At 41.7% G+C, this 16,837-nt stretch overlaps 1 protein-coding gene across 1 annotated transcript in view; it reads left to right on the top strand.

Moving 5' to 3' along the window:
• Positions 1,822 to 16,837, top strand: part of IMMP2L (inner mitochondrial membrane peptidase subunit 2) — a 972,863-nt gene continuing 957,847 nt past the window's right edge. The window contains exons 1-2 of the mRNA XM_018047172.1: positions 1,822 to 1,875; positions 2,402 to 2,474. The gene's annotated coding sequence lies outside the window, so the exon portion shown is untranslated. The remainder of the gene's footprint in view (positions 1,876 to 2,401; positions 2,475 to 16,837) is intronic.

Below are 16,837 nucleotides of genomic sequence, written 5' to 3'. Positions count from 1 at the left end.
ACCCCACACCTGCACAGCCTCCTCAACTATCAACATCTCAGCACCTAAATGGTACATTTGTTACAGCTGAGGAACCCACACTGACACATCACTATCACCCAGTCTGCAGTTTACAACAGGTTCACCCTTGATGTTATCCATTCCGTGGGGTTTGACTAACGTATGAGGACATGCATCACCTTGATATCATACAGAATATTTTCACTGCCCTAAACATCCTCTGTGCTCTGCCTTTTCGTACCTTCTTCCATCATAACCCTTGTCAACCACAGATCATTTGACTGTCTCCATTGTTTTGCCTTTTCCAGAGTGTCAGATAGTTGGAGTCAAACAGTACACCATAACCTTTTCAGATGACCTCAGCTTTTTTTTTAGAATTTCCTATTCATACTTTATTTTTAAATATATTTTTAATTGGAGGACATTTGCTTTACAATGTTGTGTTGATTTCTGCCAGATGACAATGCAAATCAGCCAAGTAAGTATATACGTATACCCCTAACCTCTTGAGCCTCCCTCCGACCCCACCTCCACCCTACCCTGACACCCCCCCTCTAGGTCATCACAGAGCACCTGGCTGAGCTCCCTGCGCTATACAGAGGCCCACTGGCTATCTGATTGACATATGGTAGTGTACATGTGTCAGTGGCACATTCTCAGTTCATCCACCCTTGCCTTCCTTCTTGTCCACAAGTCTGTTCTCTATGGCTGCGTCTCTATTCCTGCCCTGCAAATAGGTTCATGGGTACCATCGCTTCAGTTTCTTTAGTACATTTGATGACTCTTAGTGACAGGTCAGACTTAGCCACTCTTTTTGTATGTTTGAATTACCTGCCATTATTATAAAAATCACACATACTTGTCTCGTTTGTCCACATACATTCCATTCCAGACTGTCAGTTCCTGGTTGCCAGGAACTCCATCTACTTAATTTGTGGTTGTTGCTTAGCTGGTAAGTGGTGTCCAACTCTTGGTGGCCCTATGGACTGTTCGCCCACCAAGCTCCTCTGTCCATGGGACTTTCCAGGCAGGAATACTGGAGTGGGTTGCCCCTTTCCTTTTCCAGGGGCTCTTCCCCACCCAGAGACTGAACCCATGTCTCCTGCACTGGCAGATGGATTCTTAAATCTCTGAGCCACCTGGGAAGACTCAGGAGATTCTTTCTCGAAGTTCCAGCTATCAGGTTCATCTAAGTCTCTGAGTAGATTTTTAAATCTTTAGAATTAGTTTTGAACCCAAAGTACCAGTGTCTTGTCCTTTGGTTTATATTGAATGATTTGCACAGATCAGTTTGTCAGTATCCAGAAAGAGAATAAAGGGAAAACGTGATTTCAAGTTCCTCTTTCTTTGAAGGTTTTAATAACCCAGTTTAGAGTTTGTCATTTGATGGCAAAAGCTTAGGTATGAAATTCCAGTTTCTCCAAAGTAAACCACTCGTTCTGGATTATTCCTTTTCCTGTGCCCACTGTAGTATAAACAACGCCATAATGAGGCCTCCAGAGGGGAGTGTCCCCATAAGATAGTTTGTCTCCGTAGCTGTGCACTCAAAGCAACTGCTGGGGTCTCGGTTTCCTCACCTGTAAACAAGGGGAGAGGATGGAACCACAGTTTCATACATTGTCAACTCTTGGTCTCCCTCTCAGCGGATAGTACAATGCAGAGCTCAGAGCTAGCGCTAAGCAAGGGTTATTTTTGATCCGCTGTAGATCCAGGCCGGGTTTTGGGCTTAACCCGCGCAGGCTTTCGGAAGCGCAGCTTTACCGCCGGGGGCGGAGCTTCGCAAGGCTCCCGCTCTCTGGAGGCGGGGGCGGAGCTTGCCGCCGGCGGAGGGCGGGGCCCGCGCGGGGAAGTCCCTTGGGCTGAGCGGCGCAGCGGGTGCGGAGGGCGGGCGCCGGGAGGCGAGTCGGGGGGTTGTGAGGCTGGAGGGGGTGGGCAGGCGCGCTCTTGCTGCCGCCACTTGGTGATCCGCAGGGCTTAGGACCCTTCCCGGGGAGTTAGCTCCAGAGGGGAAGGGCTTTGCTGGGAGGCGGAGGGCTGCTTGGCCGCGAGTCCTTGGCCGTGATCGCGGGCATGTGTGCGTGCGCGTGTTTATCTGAGGCTCCGCGGGGCAGCGGCCCCCTCGGCCCCTTCCTCCTTCCGTTAACTCGGGTAGGAAACCCGAGCCGGAAAAGAGCTACGCCAGGCCCTGAGCCGGCCAGCCGTTCCCCGCCGGGCGGGCGCCCCATGTCGCGCGCCCTCTCTTGTACCCCCTAGCAGAGGGGGCAACTCGGGCCCAGAGTCTGGCCGTGAGGGAGCGCTGTGGAGACGCTGGACGTGTCTGGACGAGTTGGGCAGGTGGTGGGAGTTCCTGAGGCTTGAACGTCAGGGTTTTAAAACACGTGTTTGTCATTTTTACTTTTAGGGTTTTGGCCAAATTGGGCGAGGGCACAAAATAACCACTTACCCCTTCTCACCGAGGAAGAACGGGAGAAAGGGTAAGTAAGGAATGATTAAGGGTGGAAGCATCTAGGACTTTATGCTGAGAGCGAGCGAGCCAGGAAGAGAAGGACTAGATCCAGAACTGCCCTTGCGGGATCTTGGGGCCAAATTCTACCTTTTTAGCAGGAACCTGAGAGCCACCTTCAAGGGTCACAGGCTCCAAGCTCAAAGAGCTTATTTCAGATTTTTCGGAATCTGTAGAGTTACCTGGGAGTTTGACAGCTGGCATGCTTCCCCTTTAACCACTTCACCTGGAGAAAACTGCGATTACCCTTAATCTCTCTGTAGTTGTCTGTCTCAGTCCCCTTAGCTCACTTGGACTAATCTCTGAGACTGTAAAATTAAAGCATCATGGCTCTCCGAGATAATTAACACGAAACTCCAAGGATCTTTACATGTAGAACTCCAAAGCATAAAGTTAATAGCAGTATTACAAGTGTTGACGTTCCTTTGGGATCTTCTTTCCAGCTTATAGAGAAAGGTATTTTCGGAGTGAAAAGTGACCAGACTGGGCCTTTTTCTCTTGACGTTCACTTTGATACCCATCCCCTACCCCCCAGCATTCTCTTCACTACTGAAAAGTTGCCAAACAACACATTGACATTTCTGAAAGTTTGCTGTGATTTTCAGTGTGGGCTCTTTAAAAGATTCTTCTTTGGGACTTTTACATTCTTTCCTGAATCCACCACTCCTTCCTTCCCTCGAATTGGTGAAATGAAACACAGCTGCTCTCAGAAGTTTGGGAACACCTTATGCATCCCTGATGTCCTATATAAAGAAATGTTTTGAATTAGTTAAAATTCATGTTAGCCACAAGCAAGGAGTTTGTAAGTCACATTCTTGGATGCTTACACAGGAAAACTAGAGTGGTCCTCCATGACATCTTGACATTGGTTTCCTGTGTCCTGAACCTGCCTTCTTATTTGTTAGTGCTCAAGTGGCGGATGGCCCTTTAATTTCCTTTATGGAAAAACAGAAAATAGTTGTGTATTTGTGATAGGTTCATTTATTGATTCAATAGATATTTATCTTTTTTATCAAAGTGCTGAGCACTTTGATGTGAGTAGGATGGGGGGAATGAGGAAAGTATGTTGGAGACGGCCATGGAGGTCAGACCTTTTACCAGTTTTCTGTGACTTTTCTAAATGTGCTGTGCTGTGCTTAGTCACTCAGTCATGTCTGATTTGCATGCCGATGGACTGTAGCCTGCTAAACTCCTCTGTATATGGAATTCTTCAGGCAGAAATGCTGGAGTGGGTAGCCATTTCCTTCTCCAGGGGATCTTCTAAATTGTGGGATCAACTGAATCTCCTGTATGAAGGTAGATTCTTTACCATCTGAGCCACAAGGGAAGCCCATAAAGTAGTGTGTATATGTCAGTCTTCTGTGTTTTTTTTTGTTTGTGTGCCTGCGTGCAACTTGCAGGATCTCAATTCCCCAACCAGGGATTGAAACCAGGCCTGTGGCAATGGCAGCACCGAGTCCTGACCACTGGACCACCAAGGAATTTCTATAACCTCATTTTTTTACATCGACATGAAAGAAAGTGTCTTTTTTTGGGTTACAAAGATTATATAAGGTTAAAACAAAGTTACTTAAATCTTGCAAGAATAGAAAAGGAGTGGGTTGGCCAAAAGTTCATTTGGATTGTTCTGTATGATCTTAGGGATGTTGCAATAGAAAGTCAATCTCAATCAGTGTCAGATGATCGCTGCTTGATAAAATTCTGAGTTTCTGCCTTTTACTTCTATATTCTTGGCTGTTTACCACTGCTCTTTGTTCCATTCCAAATACTATGTAAAAGTAGCATGCTTTTTATATAGTCTATTAGACATGGATGTGAATCTTGATTCTTATTGCTGAATGTATTAGCTCTGCTGCTGTTGTTCAGTTGCCAAGCTGTGTCCGACTCTTTGCGACTCCATGGACTGCAGCACGCCAGGCCTGTCTGTCCTTCACTATCTCCCAGAGTTTGCTCAAATTCATGTCCATTGTGTCAGTGATGTTATCTAACCATCTGATCCTCTGCCACCCCCTTCTCTTGCCCTCAATCTTTTCCCAGCAATCTTTCCCAGCTGACCTTTCCAGTGAGCCAGCTATTCGTGTCAGGTGGCCAAAGTATTGGAGCTTCAGCTTTAGCATCAGTCCTTCCAGTGGATATTCAGGGTTGATTTCCTTTAGCATTAACTGGTTTGATCTCCTTGTTGTCCAAGAGACTCTCGAGAGTCTTCTCCAGCACCACAGTTTGAAAGCATCAGTTCTTCGGCACTCAGCCTTCTTTATGGTCCAACCCTCACATCCAGACATGACTACTGGAAAAAGTGATAGCTTTGATTATATGGACCTTTGTGGGCAAAATTATGTCTTTGCTTTTTAATACACTGTCTAGGCTTGTCATAGCTTTTCTTCCAAGAAGCAAGTGTTATTTAATTTTGTGGCTGGCTGCAGTCACCATCTGCAGTGATTTTGGAGCCCAAGAAAATAAAACCTGTCACTGTTTCTACTCTTTCCACATCTATTTGCCATGAAATGATGGGACCAGATGCCATGATCTTAGTTTTTTGAATGTTGAGTTTTAAACCAGCTTTTTCACTCTCCTCCTTTACTCTTATCAAGAGGCTCTTTAATTCCTCTTCACTTTCTGCCGTTAGAGTGGTATCATCTGCATATCTGTGATTGTTGATAGTCCTCCAAGCAATCTTGATTCCAGCTTGTGCTTCATCCAGTCTGGCGTTTCACATAATGTACTCTGCACATGTTAAATAAGTGGGGTGACAATATACAGCCTTGATGTACTCCTTTCCCAAGTTTGAACCAGTCTCTTGTTCCATTTCCGATTCTAACTCTGCCTTCCTGAATTGCATATAGGTTTCTCAGGAGATAGGTAAACTTCTTTGCCCCTTAACTCTTTGTGTATCGAAACACAATAGTGAGTGTATTAAGAAGGAAGTGTAAAAACAGTGCCTGGCAAACAGGTACTGTTGACTTCCCTCTCTGTTTCTCTATCTGGTCACAAAACTTTCTTTTGATCTTGCTTGTGATTATAGAAAGCAGTCTGGTCCTTACTTTCCTAAGGGTGCTAAGCTCCCCAGGTATTTACATTTTCACAGGTAGTACCTGTTCTGTCTGGTCCTCAAATTTCTGGGACAAGGACCAACACCTGATTCTCCCTATCAGATCATTCCACAGCCCTGAGGAAAGAATGTCAGCTTGAAAAGTGAAGGGGAAATGTGTCCACCAGGTGTTTTAAAAAGCTCTGACACTGTTTCCAAAGGGAGAAAGATATACTACCACATTTAGCTTAAAGATAGGATTTCTATTTCAGAAATGTCTTTGGTTTATAAGAATTACAATAAAAATGCTGATGCTTCACATCCAAACTGTCATGATTCTGCCAAGTTGTGGGTTTTAACATACAGTTAAGCTGTGTATTTAGTGTAGCTAATGTTGCTCTGGAAGCCAAGAGAGAGACAAGTCCCCAGACATCTGATTTCAGACCAGACATCTGCTTTCACTTTGCTAAGGACTATGTTTTGTCAGTAGATTACAGGCATATCAGCTGTACTGCTATAGTCTGTGGTATTTCTATCATAAGCTCTAGTCTGTAGGGTTTAGTATGATGTTTTATTCAAATGACAGCACACTGTCATTGAGCACCTGGTCAGATAAGCACATTTCCCACAGGTGTCTTCTGGTGTCATTGTTCTTACAAGTTAACAAGGCAAAATGGTTTCTATCCTTCCTGATTTTTTTTTTTTTTCCTTTTTTGTGGATGAAAATATTCTTAAGGAAAAGCTTCACTGAAGAACCCCTGGTACTCCCCAAATAAAATTTCAAGACCACTTTTGTCATTTTGAACAGTGTCCTTACAGGATAAAATAACAGAGTATGTAGATTTCCAAGGCAGGATCCCAAAACCTTGTTAACTCATTGTGTGCCATTATGTATTTGTAGACTCTAAACCTGAGAGCTTCCATGGCAGCTCACTGATGAAGAATCTGCCTGCCAAGCAGGATCTGTGGAATCTCTGGGTTGAGAAAATCCCCTGGAGAAGGAAATGGCACTCCACTCCAGTATTCTTGCCTGGAAGATCCCTTGGATGGAGGAGCCTGGCGGGCTACAGTCCATGGATCACAAAGAGTCAGATATGACTAAATTACTGAACAACAGCAAGATTCTAACATACACTTACAATAGTGTTTTGGAGAATAATGTATTTTGAGTTCCAACCTAGAATCTGGACTACATCCCTCTCCATTTTGAGGTGGTCAGGGGTGTAGAAATACCCTGGAAGCTATCATTACGAGGTTCTTGGGCCAGCCCTGTCATTGCTTAGCTCTGTGACCTTGGGACACACATTTTTCATATGTAAAATTGGGTCGTTACTTAGTATTACTGTGAGATTTAGTGAGTGTTCTTAACACAATAACTGGTACAGAATAGATTTCTCAGTAAATAGCAGTTCCTTTTCATTCCTCTAGGTCGTGGCCATGAGAACAAAGACTCTCCCTCTCTTATCTAGGCTTATGGCTCCAGCTGAAGGGAATTACCCTTGGAAGCTGGGCCTTAGTGGGATGGGGAAAGGGGTATAGAGAATCCTGACAAAGGAGAAGAGTGGGAACTGAGAGAGGAAGGTGCCAGTCTTTGCTCATTCTCTGGACTCAAGTTGATGAATTGCTTGACTCAGAGAAAGAACCACCTTTATCTCTGACCTTTCTGTTAATCTTTTGTCAGCTGCTCCATTGGAGACGATTAGCTCCTTATTGCCTGCTTAGTCCGATGACAATTTTTTTTCTTTTTCACCTTCATAATTCATGAATAACTATATATTTCTATTTTTAAAAAATGTGTGGGACTTAATAATGTCTGTACTTCCTTAAGATCAGGATTTTTTTTTTTTTTTTTTAAATGCTTAAAGCCCTGTTGGGGCTTCCCTCGTTGCTCAGCTGGTAAAGAATCCACCTGCAGTGCAGAAGACCTGGGTTCAATCCCTGGGTTGGGAAGATCCCCTGGAGAAGGGAAAGGTTACGTACTCCAGTATTCTGGCCTGGAGAATTCCATGGACTGTATAGTCCATGGGGTTGCAAAGAGTCGGACACTACTGAGTGACTTTCACTTCACTTGACTTCAAAGTCCAGTTGATCTTCTTGTCCCGTCATTGGTCTGTAGTTCATTAATTTCTTTTCTTCTTTCTCTTTTCCTTTTTTTATTCTCAGTATGCTGTGTGCCTTGAACTAGTGCTGAGGATATAAAGTTGAAAAGTCACTTTCCTTGACCGAAAAGCTTATAGTTTAGTAGGACAGTAGACATCTTGACCAACAGATGAAACGTTGTGTGAAATGTGCTCTGGCGGAGATAGGTACACATGCAAAGCATGCCTAGCAGAAGGGCTCTAGCTGTGGTTGTATTTGAGCTAGGTCTTGAAACCTGAGTAGAGTTGGGCAGGGTGACAAGCAGCTCAGAGCATTTCCAGGTGGAGCTAATAGCATGAATAGTCACATGGATTATGAGATCATTGTGTGTTCTGGAACTGTACGTGGGTCATTCTATTAGAGTGTGAAGGGCAAAGTCAGGAGTGAAAGGAGATGCAAGTGGAAAAGTAACTCGGGGTGCATTTGTTATCCCATGCCTTGTAATGAGCTCTGAAGAACTCTTGAGTGGAAGATCACCATGAGCATAGAGTGCTGGGTAGCTTGGGGTGTTGTGTGATGGGGATGTGGTAAGATTGGGAGCCAGAGTGGACAGTGTGATTAGTGTGGATAATATGAAGTTGTGAGCACAGACAAAAGCAGAAGTCATGGTGATGCTCAAAAGTGAGAATGTTTAGGGAAATATTTAGGAAGATGGAAAATTGTCTGGTCTTTGGGATTGTTTGAATGTAAAGGGAATGGGAAAGTGAGCAGCTAGAATGACTGCCAGGTTTCTGGGTCATGGAGGGATCAGAGCAGAGGAAGCAGTTCTGAGGAGGAAGTTCAGGTTTGAAGACATTGTGTTTACTGGGCATATCATTGGTGCGTTGGAGGCATCTTGAAGGCAACTGGATTTAGGATCCTGGAGCATCATGAGAGCTGGAGAGAGGCTGGAGATACAGGTTTCTGAGTGCTTGCCTTATGGACAGTAGTTGAAAGCATGGTAAGGATGAAAATGCTCAGAGGAACTGCATAGAAAGAGAAGAAAGGGCTGAATGTAAGTTTTAGAGGATAAACCAAGTTTGGGACAAACCAAGAGAAAGAAAGATATAAGGATGCTGGAGGAGAGTGACCGGTTAGGCTGGGAGAAAAAAAAAAGTAAAGCTTCTCAAGATTCAGGACAGAGTTTCACAAAGTCTAATGCAGTTAAATTTTAAATCTACAAATCATCAAGTACAATGAAGAGTGTAAAGTGCCTGTCATTAGTTGGAGTGATGGGCTAGACATTGAACTGCCCTGGGGGAAGGGGTGAACAGGAGAAGGGGAGTGAGGAGAGAGTCGACAGTCCTGGGTTCCTCCTCAGAGGTTCTGGCTTCACTGGTCTTTAGTCCAGAATTTTAAAAGCTCTGTTGAAAATACAGTTGCCAGCAATCGCTGTTCTTTGTCACACTTTCTTGGGAATGAAAACTCAGATTGTCCCTTTGTTTGCCTAATCCTCCCTTTAAAAAAAAATCATAACTGATCTTACTTTGAGTATCTCATTTTATCCCATTCATCCTATTCTTTCTTGGGCTAGAGTTCCACCATTGTCTTTTTCTTAACCATATTTGACCTTTTTGTATACATTATTCTCTGACCTAATCCAGTTGTGTGGGGGGCATGTCCCCTTTCTTTTATTTAAGTTGAAAAATTTCAGAAGACTGTCTACTAGGAGGCCAAGGGGAAAATAACCATACTAAACATTAAAAAAAAAAATCATGACATTCAGCTTTTTAATATCTTCTATCTTCAAGGCTCTGGATAGACAAAATGTATTAGATGGAAAGGCTGAATAAGATAGGGACCCTACCCTTAAGGAGCTCCTTAAAAGAATGAAAGAATTCAGTAAGTGAAAGGTATGTGTAAATAAATGCCTTGTGCACTATATGCTGTTTAGAGGTAGAGTTCAGGGTAAGGTGGATGCAGAACAATAGGTTTCCTTATTTGGTGTGATCTGGAAGGGTTCATGGAAGAGGTGATAACTTGAGTTAAAACTTGTAGTGGAGTTAAGGTATAGAATGGTGAGGTTCAGGGAGTGGGATAAGGGGAATAAAATATTCCTTGGCTCCAGGAAAGCTGTAGAATGGTCTTGACTTTCCCATCTCCTCTTCCTTCTTGTTCTGCTTTGTTTGTTGCCAGATTTCTTTGTCTTAGGGGATAAGGATATTTTAGCTTACATGGAATTGTTCAGTCATTAAGTTGTGTCTGACTCTCTGTGACCCTATGGACTGCAGCACGCCAGGCTTCCCTGCCCCTCACTATCTCCTGGACTTTGCTCAAACTCATATCTATCGAGTCGGTGATGCCAAACAACTGTATCATCCTCTGTTCTTCCCTTCTCCTCTTGCCTTTCACCTTCCCCAGCATCAAGGTCTTTTCCAGTCATTTGGCTCAAAGTATTGGAGCTTCAGCATCAGCCCCTCCAATGAATAGTTGGAGTTGATTTCCTTGAGGACTGACTAGTTTGATCTTCTTACTGTCCAAGGAACTCTTAAAAATTTTCTCTAGCACCACAGTTCAAAAGCATCAATTCTTCGGTGCTCAGCCTTCTTTATGGTCCAACTCTCACATCCATTCATGACTACTGGACTTGTTCTGCTTTACTTGTTGCAAAGTTTTTTTGTCTTAGGGGATAAGGATATTTTACTTACATGGAGAGATACCCACAATTTCTCCCTTTGTGGCATACACTTTCTGTGAATTGATCACCACTGGTTTATTATATGTGTATGTGTGTGGGCTGAGCTGCTTCAGTCATGTCAGACTCTTTGTGACCCTATGGACCATGGCCTGCCACACTCTTCTGTCCCTGAGATTCTCCAGGGAAAAATTCTGGAGGGGGCTGCTATGCCCTCCTCCAGGAAATCTTCCCAACCCAGGGATCACATCCGAGTCTGTTACATCTACCTGCATTGGCAGGTGAGTTCTTTGCCGCTAGCACCACCTGGGAAGCCATTTTTCATATATCAGATGACTAAAACAGACCAAAGCAATTAAGTCAGAATTTCTGGGGATGATGTCCAGGCACTGGTAATTTTCAGAGTGCCCTAGACGTTCAAGGCAGAGAACCACTGGCTAAAACATGGGGCAGAAGAAAAGTCTGGGATATGGAGCTAAAATATTGTAGGTTGAATTCTTGCAATTCCTTTTGATAACCATGTGTCTTTATTTGAGTTACTTAGACTTTCCTAAGCCCCATCATCTTTTGGAAAATGGGGGTGGTGGTATACCTGTCCTATCTGTCTTGTAAGATCATGTGAGTCAAAAGGGGCAATTGTGCAAAGCAACATTGCTTGCAGATGCAGTTGTAACAGTGAAATGTTCTGTTCACCTTCTCCAGCGGTAGACAGGCTAAGAGCCAGCCACTATGTCTTGTAAGATAGTAGCCATTTGGTGGATTGGGACTTAAGATTTCACCATAACGAGCATTTTGATAATACATTTCACAATGTTTGTATAATGTTAAAAGTTGGAGACTGAAAGCACAAAATCAAATCCTTAAAAAAAAAACAAAACAAAACAGTGAGCAGTTGAGCTTTTCTTAGTGTGATATATGAATTCTGTTTAAAATTATACAAATGTATATTGTGATTAAGATTGTAAAGTGTATATTCTCAATACAGTAATGTAATTGTTTGGTGTTAAAATTCTATAAATATTTTGGATTTTAATTCAAAAAATCTGTACATTGGAAAAAAAAAAGAGTTCTTTTAGAAGATAGTAAAAGCCCCCAAATATCATGTGTGTGCATAGTTGCTTCAGTGGTGTCTGACTCTTTGCAACCCAATGGACTCTATCCCTCCAGGTTCCCCTGTCCATGGGATTCTTGGAGAGTCACAAATTCAATTATATGGCAGGTCCTGTCATGTCTGTTGAATTTGTGGAGACATGGCGTTGTATCCCTGTGTTGTGGAAAGCCTGGTGTGTTAGTGCCAGTCGTGTGATCGTATAGGAATGATTGTTCTTATGGCATTATAAATTATTTTACTTGAGAAGTGGTGTCACTTAATGGCAAAGAAATTGAATCTGAAGCCTAGAGACTGGCTTCCAGATGTGACTTAAGTGCTCACTCCTATGACAGGAGGTGAGCTAGCCTCTCTGAGCCTCCTGTGTAAAATCTGGATGTGTTTATTCTCTGTTACTTTGTAACATGTCAAAAATTTAGTGCCTGCAAACTGCAGTAATCATTTACTATCTCATGGTTTCTGTGGGTCTGCCATTCAGGTGGTTCTTGCTCAGGGTCTCGTGAGGTTGTCATCAGATGTCAGGTAAAGGTACAGTTAGTGAGGACCTGCTTCAGTCTAAAAGATTCTTCCACAGCGGCCTGCTTAGGGGGTTGGCAAGTCAGTGTTGGCAAGTTGGTTTCTCTCCACGAGGAAGTTGGCTTTCCATGGGGCTGTCCCCATTCAGGCTTCCCCAGACTGTGATACGGGAGACCAGGGTCTCTTTGCTGTCTCCCTGCATCTTTACCCTAGTACTTTGTTGATGCTTAATTGGTATTTCCTAAACTGAGATGGGTTGCTGGTGAAGCTCCAGACTTTGTGCCTCCCTTGAAGCTTGAGATACAGAAAGTTGATTTTTGCTTGGGTGGTGGTGGTGGTGGTGGTGGTGGTCATGGTCATGGGTCCTGCCAGAACCACTTTTAAGCCTGTCTTATGGGTCCCTGTTTTTGCCCCTGGAGTCCTGAGCCTCTTCCAAATTACTCAGGTGTTTGGGGCTTCCAGTGCTCGGCCTGACCTCCTCATAAGTAAACGGAGCAAGCCAGTGAACAGGCAAACAAGCACCTCCCCCCCCCCCCCCCCCCCCCCCCCCCCGGTTTCTGTGTAACTGCTTCAAGATCTCGTTGAACTCCTGCTTAACTTGGTAGCTCATAGCATGTTTCTGACATCTGAGATTAAGAATACCCAGAAGATACAAGTGTACATCTTTCTTCCACATAATAAATCATCAAAATTTAATCTTTGCCATTTTATCCAAAAGTTTATTCTGAGAGCTAGGTCTGTGGCACTTTGACACACACACTTTTAGACGTATCTTTCTGTTGAAAAGTGTAGTATTTATGGTTTACTATTGAAAAATCATCTTGCTGTGACTGAAGGACACATTGTCAACACATTATCCGGGTTGAGTTTTGAAACTGTGTCCAGCAAAGACATTTTTTAAAGAAAAGAAATGCTTGTAAGATCATGTTTTGTATTTTAAGGACAATTTAATTTCTTGTGATTTTTGCATTATGTAGACCAGTAAGTTCAGAGCATCTTAGAATTGTTTCCTCCTCTCTACTCTCTCTTGGGAATTTTTCTGCAGGGATTATTTATCTTCTTAGTCACTACCTGACTTCTCCATCTGTTGTTTCTATTTAATTTTTCCCCTGTCTTTGGACTTAGTTGACCGATGTCATATACGAGGGTGAGCTGCTTGCAAGGGGTGGAGCAGTATTGGGAGGAGCAGAGGGTATGTAAGGCAGAATATCTCTGAAGGTTAGGGTTGATGGCCAAGGGTAATTTTTCACTAAATAGGTAAAAGTGGACCACTAAAGCACTGGTAGAAAAGGTTATATTTGCCACAGATATTTTAACCTTAATTTTTAAACTACACCTTATTTTTTTGGAGTAGTTTTAGGTTTATGGCAAAATTGAGAGCAAGTTACAGAGATTTCTTATATACTTCCCATTCCTACACATGCAGAACTTCTCCCATTATCAACCTTACTTTCCAGAATGGTACATTTATTATAGTTCATAAACCTGTGTTGACATGTCATCATGCCTAATGCTCATAGCTTCTATTAGGGTTCCCTCTTGGTGTTATACATTCTGTGGGTGTGGGCAATGTATAATGTCTTGGATTCACTGTGGATTCATCACACAGAGTAGTTTCACTGCTCTAATAATCCACTGTATTCAGGTAGTCATCCCTCTTCCTAACCCCTGGCAACCACAGATTTTGTTACTATCTCCATAGTTTTGCCTTTACTAGAATATCATATACTTGGAATCAGTGTATATAGTATGTTGCCATTTTGCCTGAATTTTTAGTTTGCCTGGTGTAGCAGCTTATTTACAAAGCATTTTGGTATTTTTCCAAAAGCTTATTTGTTTAATAGTTACTTTAATAAGAGTTTTATTAGTGTCAGAGGAGGATGCTAAATAACTGTTACTTGGTTTGTTAAATAATAACTATTTAGTGTTGCTATTATCAAACAGTTTGAAGCACTTTATAAACTAATTAGCTTGTATTTTTTATGGGTCTCACTATTTCTTCTGGGTAAGAAAAGTACTATAATCTGAACAAATAGGTTGTGAAAATATATTAGAATATTAATAGTTTGAGGCATCTTTGTTGTATATGGTTGCATGGTATTAATACTGTAAATGATTTATTCAAAATCTTATTTTGAAATTACAAATAGGCATTAAATGTAAATTTCTAGACATTTAAGTGGTGATATATAGTGAAAAGAATATGGAATGAGGTTATGAAGACTTTTATTCAAATGCTAGCTCTACTGTTATCTATGTGAACATGAACTTTTGGTCTCTGAATTTCATTTTCCTTTTGGGAAAATAGAGATAAAATATACTTCATTGGTTAATTTTGAGGACTGTGTATGTAAGCTGTTAGTAAGAATCCTATGTAAATTTAAGCTTATTACAAAGAAATGTGAAAAATTATTTGGTTAATAAGTCATACTTGGTTGCTGTTTCCAACTTAATTTTTTTTTCCAAGTAATCAAGGAAAATAATGATTTGGATTTAAGAAGGCAATGCTGCTGAAAAGATGCTTATTTAACTGTGCCTGAGGGGGAAAAAAACCCCTGCATTTTTAATCTGAATTTGTCTTTCTGATAGGCCTGGTTGCTTCTTCTTATGAAAGGTATACACTTTGGGGTATTCTGCTGTGTACTTGGCTCCTGATCGTATTTATTACCTGTCAGCTTGAAATGTTAGTCCTTCTTGCAAAAGCATGTGTTATAGTGCCACGTTCTGTACAGGGTCAGAGACACGTTATTTCTTATTTATTGTGAGAAAAGGCTGGCTTCTTAAGCTCTTATGACCAGTCTCTTGTGTGGTTGAAGCCACTGGGGCAGAGGAGAGTTTGGTAGAAAGATTCTGGAGTGAGAGAATAAAAATAGTCCCATGAAGTTGAAATCCTGATGCACCTGGTAAATTTAATATAACCTTAGTTTACAATCAAAATGTCCCTCTTGTTTAATATACATAGAGGTATGGTCAGTGATATTGTGATATTATACAAAACTGTACACTTCAGAGTTTGAGAATGCTTGACAGAGCTTAATTAGTACAAGACAAAAGTGTAATAGTTATTTCTTGGCAGGACAGTTGGCATCTTTATTATATTGCAATCTCAACTTTTTGTGTCCCTACAAATTTACAGTATTTTAAGAAGGTTAATCTGACAGGTGTATGGAATCAGTTGGAGGTAGAAGAAGTAATGGGAAGTAGACTATTTGGGAAGCTGTAATTTGCTTACAAGGTAGTGAGGATTTTCACTGTCATAATTGTGTGAATGGAAAGTAAAAGATGTTACCATTAAGAAAAGAATAGTAAAACCTGACTATATTAAAATTATGCATTGCCAAAAATAGATTACAAAACTATAAAAAGTGAAAACTGTAACAAAAAGCAAAGACAAGCTCGGAAGATTTGCAATGCATACCATAGAAATAGGACTAATTTCATACATATATTAAAAATATCAACAACTCAATGGGGAAAAACCAATAATCAGAGGAAAAATGGGCAAAGATATGAAAGATTAGGAATAGGCAATTCATAAAAGAGAAATGCAAAATAAAACTTCAGTGAGAAACTTTTTTTTAAACCTATCAAATTGTCTAACAAAAAATTTTGAAAACGTGAGGAGTTACTGAGGATATGAGGAAATAGATAATACCATTATTGCTAATGGATGTAGGTACTTTTGTAGTTTTTGTTGAGAACAATTTAGAAATAGTTATCAGAACTTAAAATGCACATATTATTTTATCCTCCTAGAATTTAACCCATAAATCTTGTACTTGTGTGAAATAATATATATTTAAGGATATTCTTGGCAGCAATTTGAAACAAATGCTCATCCTTAGGGGACTGGATAAATTATGGTACATGTAGTAGAATATTTAATGACACAACCCTTATGGCAGAAAGTCAAGAGGAACTAAAAAGCCTCTTGATGGAAGTGAAAGAGGAGAGTGAAAAAGTTGACTTAAAGCTCAACATTCAGAAAACTAAGGTCATGGCATCTGGTCCCATCACTTATGGGAAATAGATGGGGAAACAGTGGAAACAGTGTCAGACTTTATTTTGGGAGCCTTCAAAATCACTGCAGATGGTGACTGCAGCCATGAAATTAAAAGACACTTACTCCTTGGAAGAAAAGTTATGACCAACCTAGATAGCATATTCAAAAGCAGAGACATTACTTTGCCAACAGAGGTCCATCTAGTCAAGGCTATGGTTTTTCCTGTGGTCATGTATGGATGTGAGAGTTGGACTGTGAAGAAAGCTGAGCGCTGAAGAATTGATGCTTTTGAACTGTGGTGTTGGAGAAGACTCTTGAGAGTCCCTTGGACTGCAAGGAGATCCAACCAGTCCATTCTAAAGGAGATCAGCCCTGGGTGTTCTTTGGAAGGAATGATGCTGAAGCTGAAACTCCAATACTTTGGCCACCTCATGCGAAGAGTTGACTCATTGGAAAAGACTCTGATGCTGGGAGGGATTGGGGGAAGGAGGAGAAGGGAACGACAGAGGATGAGATGGCTGGATGGCATCACTGACTCGATGGATGTGGGTCTGAGTGAACTCCGGGAGTTGGTGATGGACAGGGAGGCCTGGCGTGCTGCAATTCATGGGATCGCAGAGTCGGACACGACTGAGCGACTGAACTGAACTGAACTGAAAAAGAATAAAGCTGCATATATACACTGAAATGGAATCATTGTTAAGTCAAAAAGGCAAGGTACAGAAAAGTGGGTATTAATCGGTTACTATTTTGGAGGAGACTAAGATACATATTTTCTCCTAAATGCATATAAAGTCTCTGGAGGGAATTACAGCAAAATGGAAAATTCCCCTGGGGATTGAAACTCAGATATTGGATAACTGGGATGGGAGGGGGTTTCATTTTCCACTATGTACCCCTTTTTGGATATTCTGAATTTTGTATTA

The sequence above is a fragment of the Capra hircus genome, chromosome 4, assembly GCF_001704415.2.
Source record: "Capra hircus breed San Clemente chromosome 4, ASM170441v1, whole genome shotgun sequence".
NCBI lineage: Eukaryota > Metazoa > Chordata > Mammalia > Artiodactyla > Bovidae > Capra > Capra hircus.
This window is presented reverse-complemented; position numbering and strand designations above follow the sequence as displayed.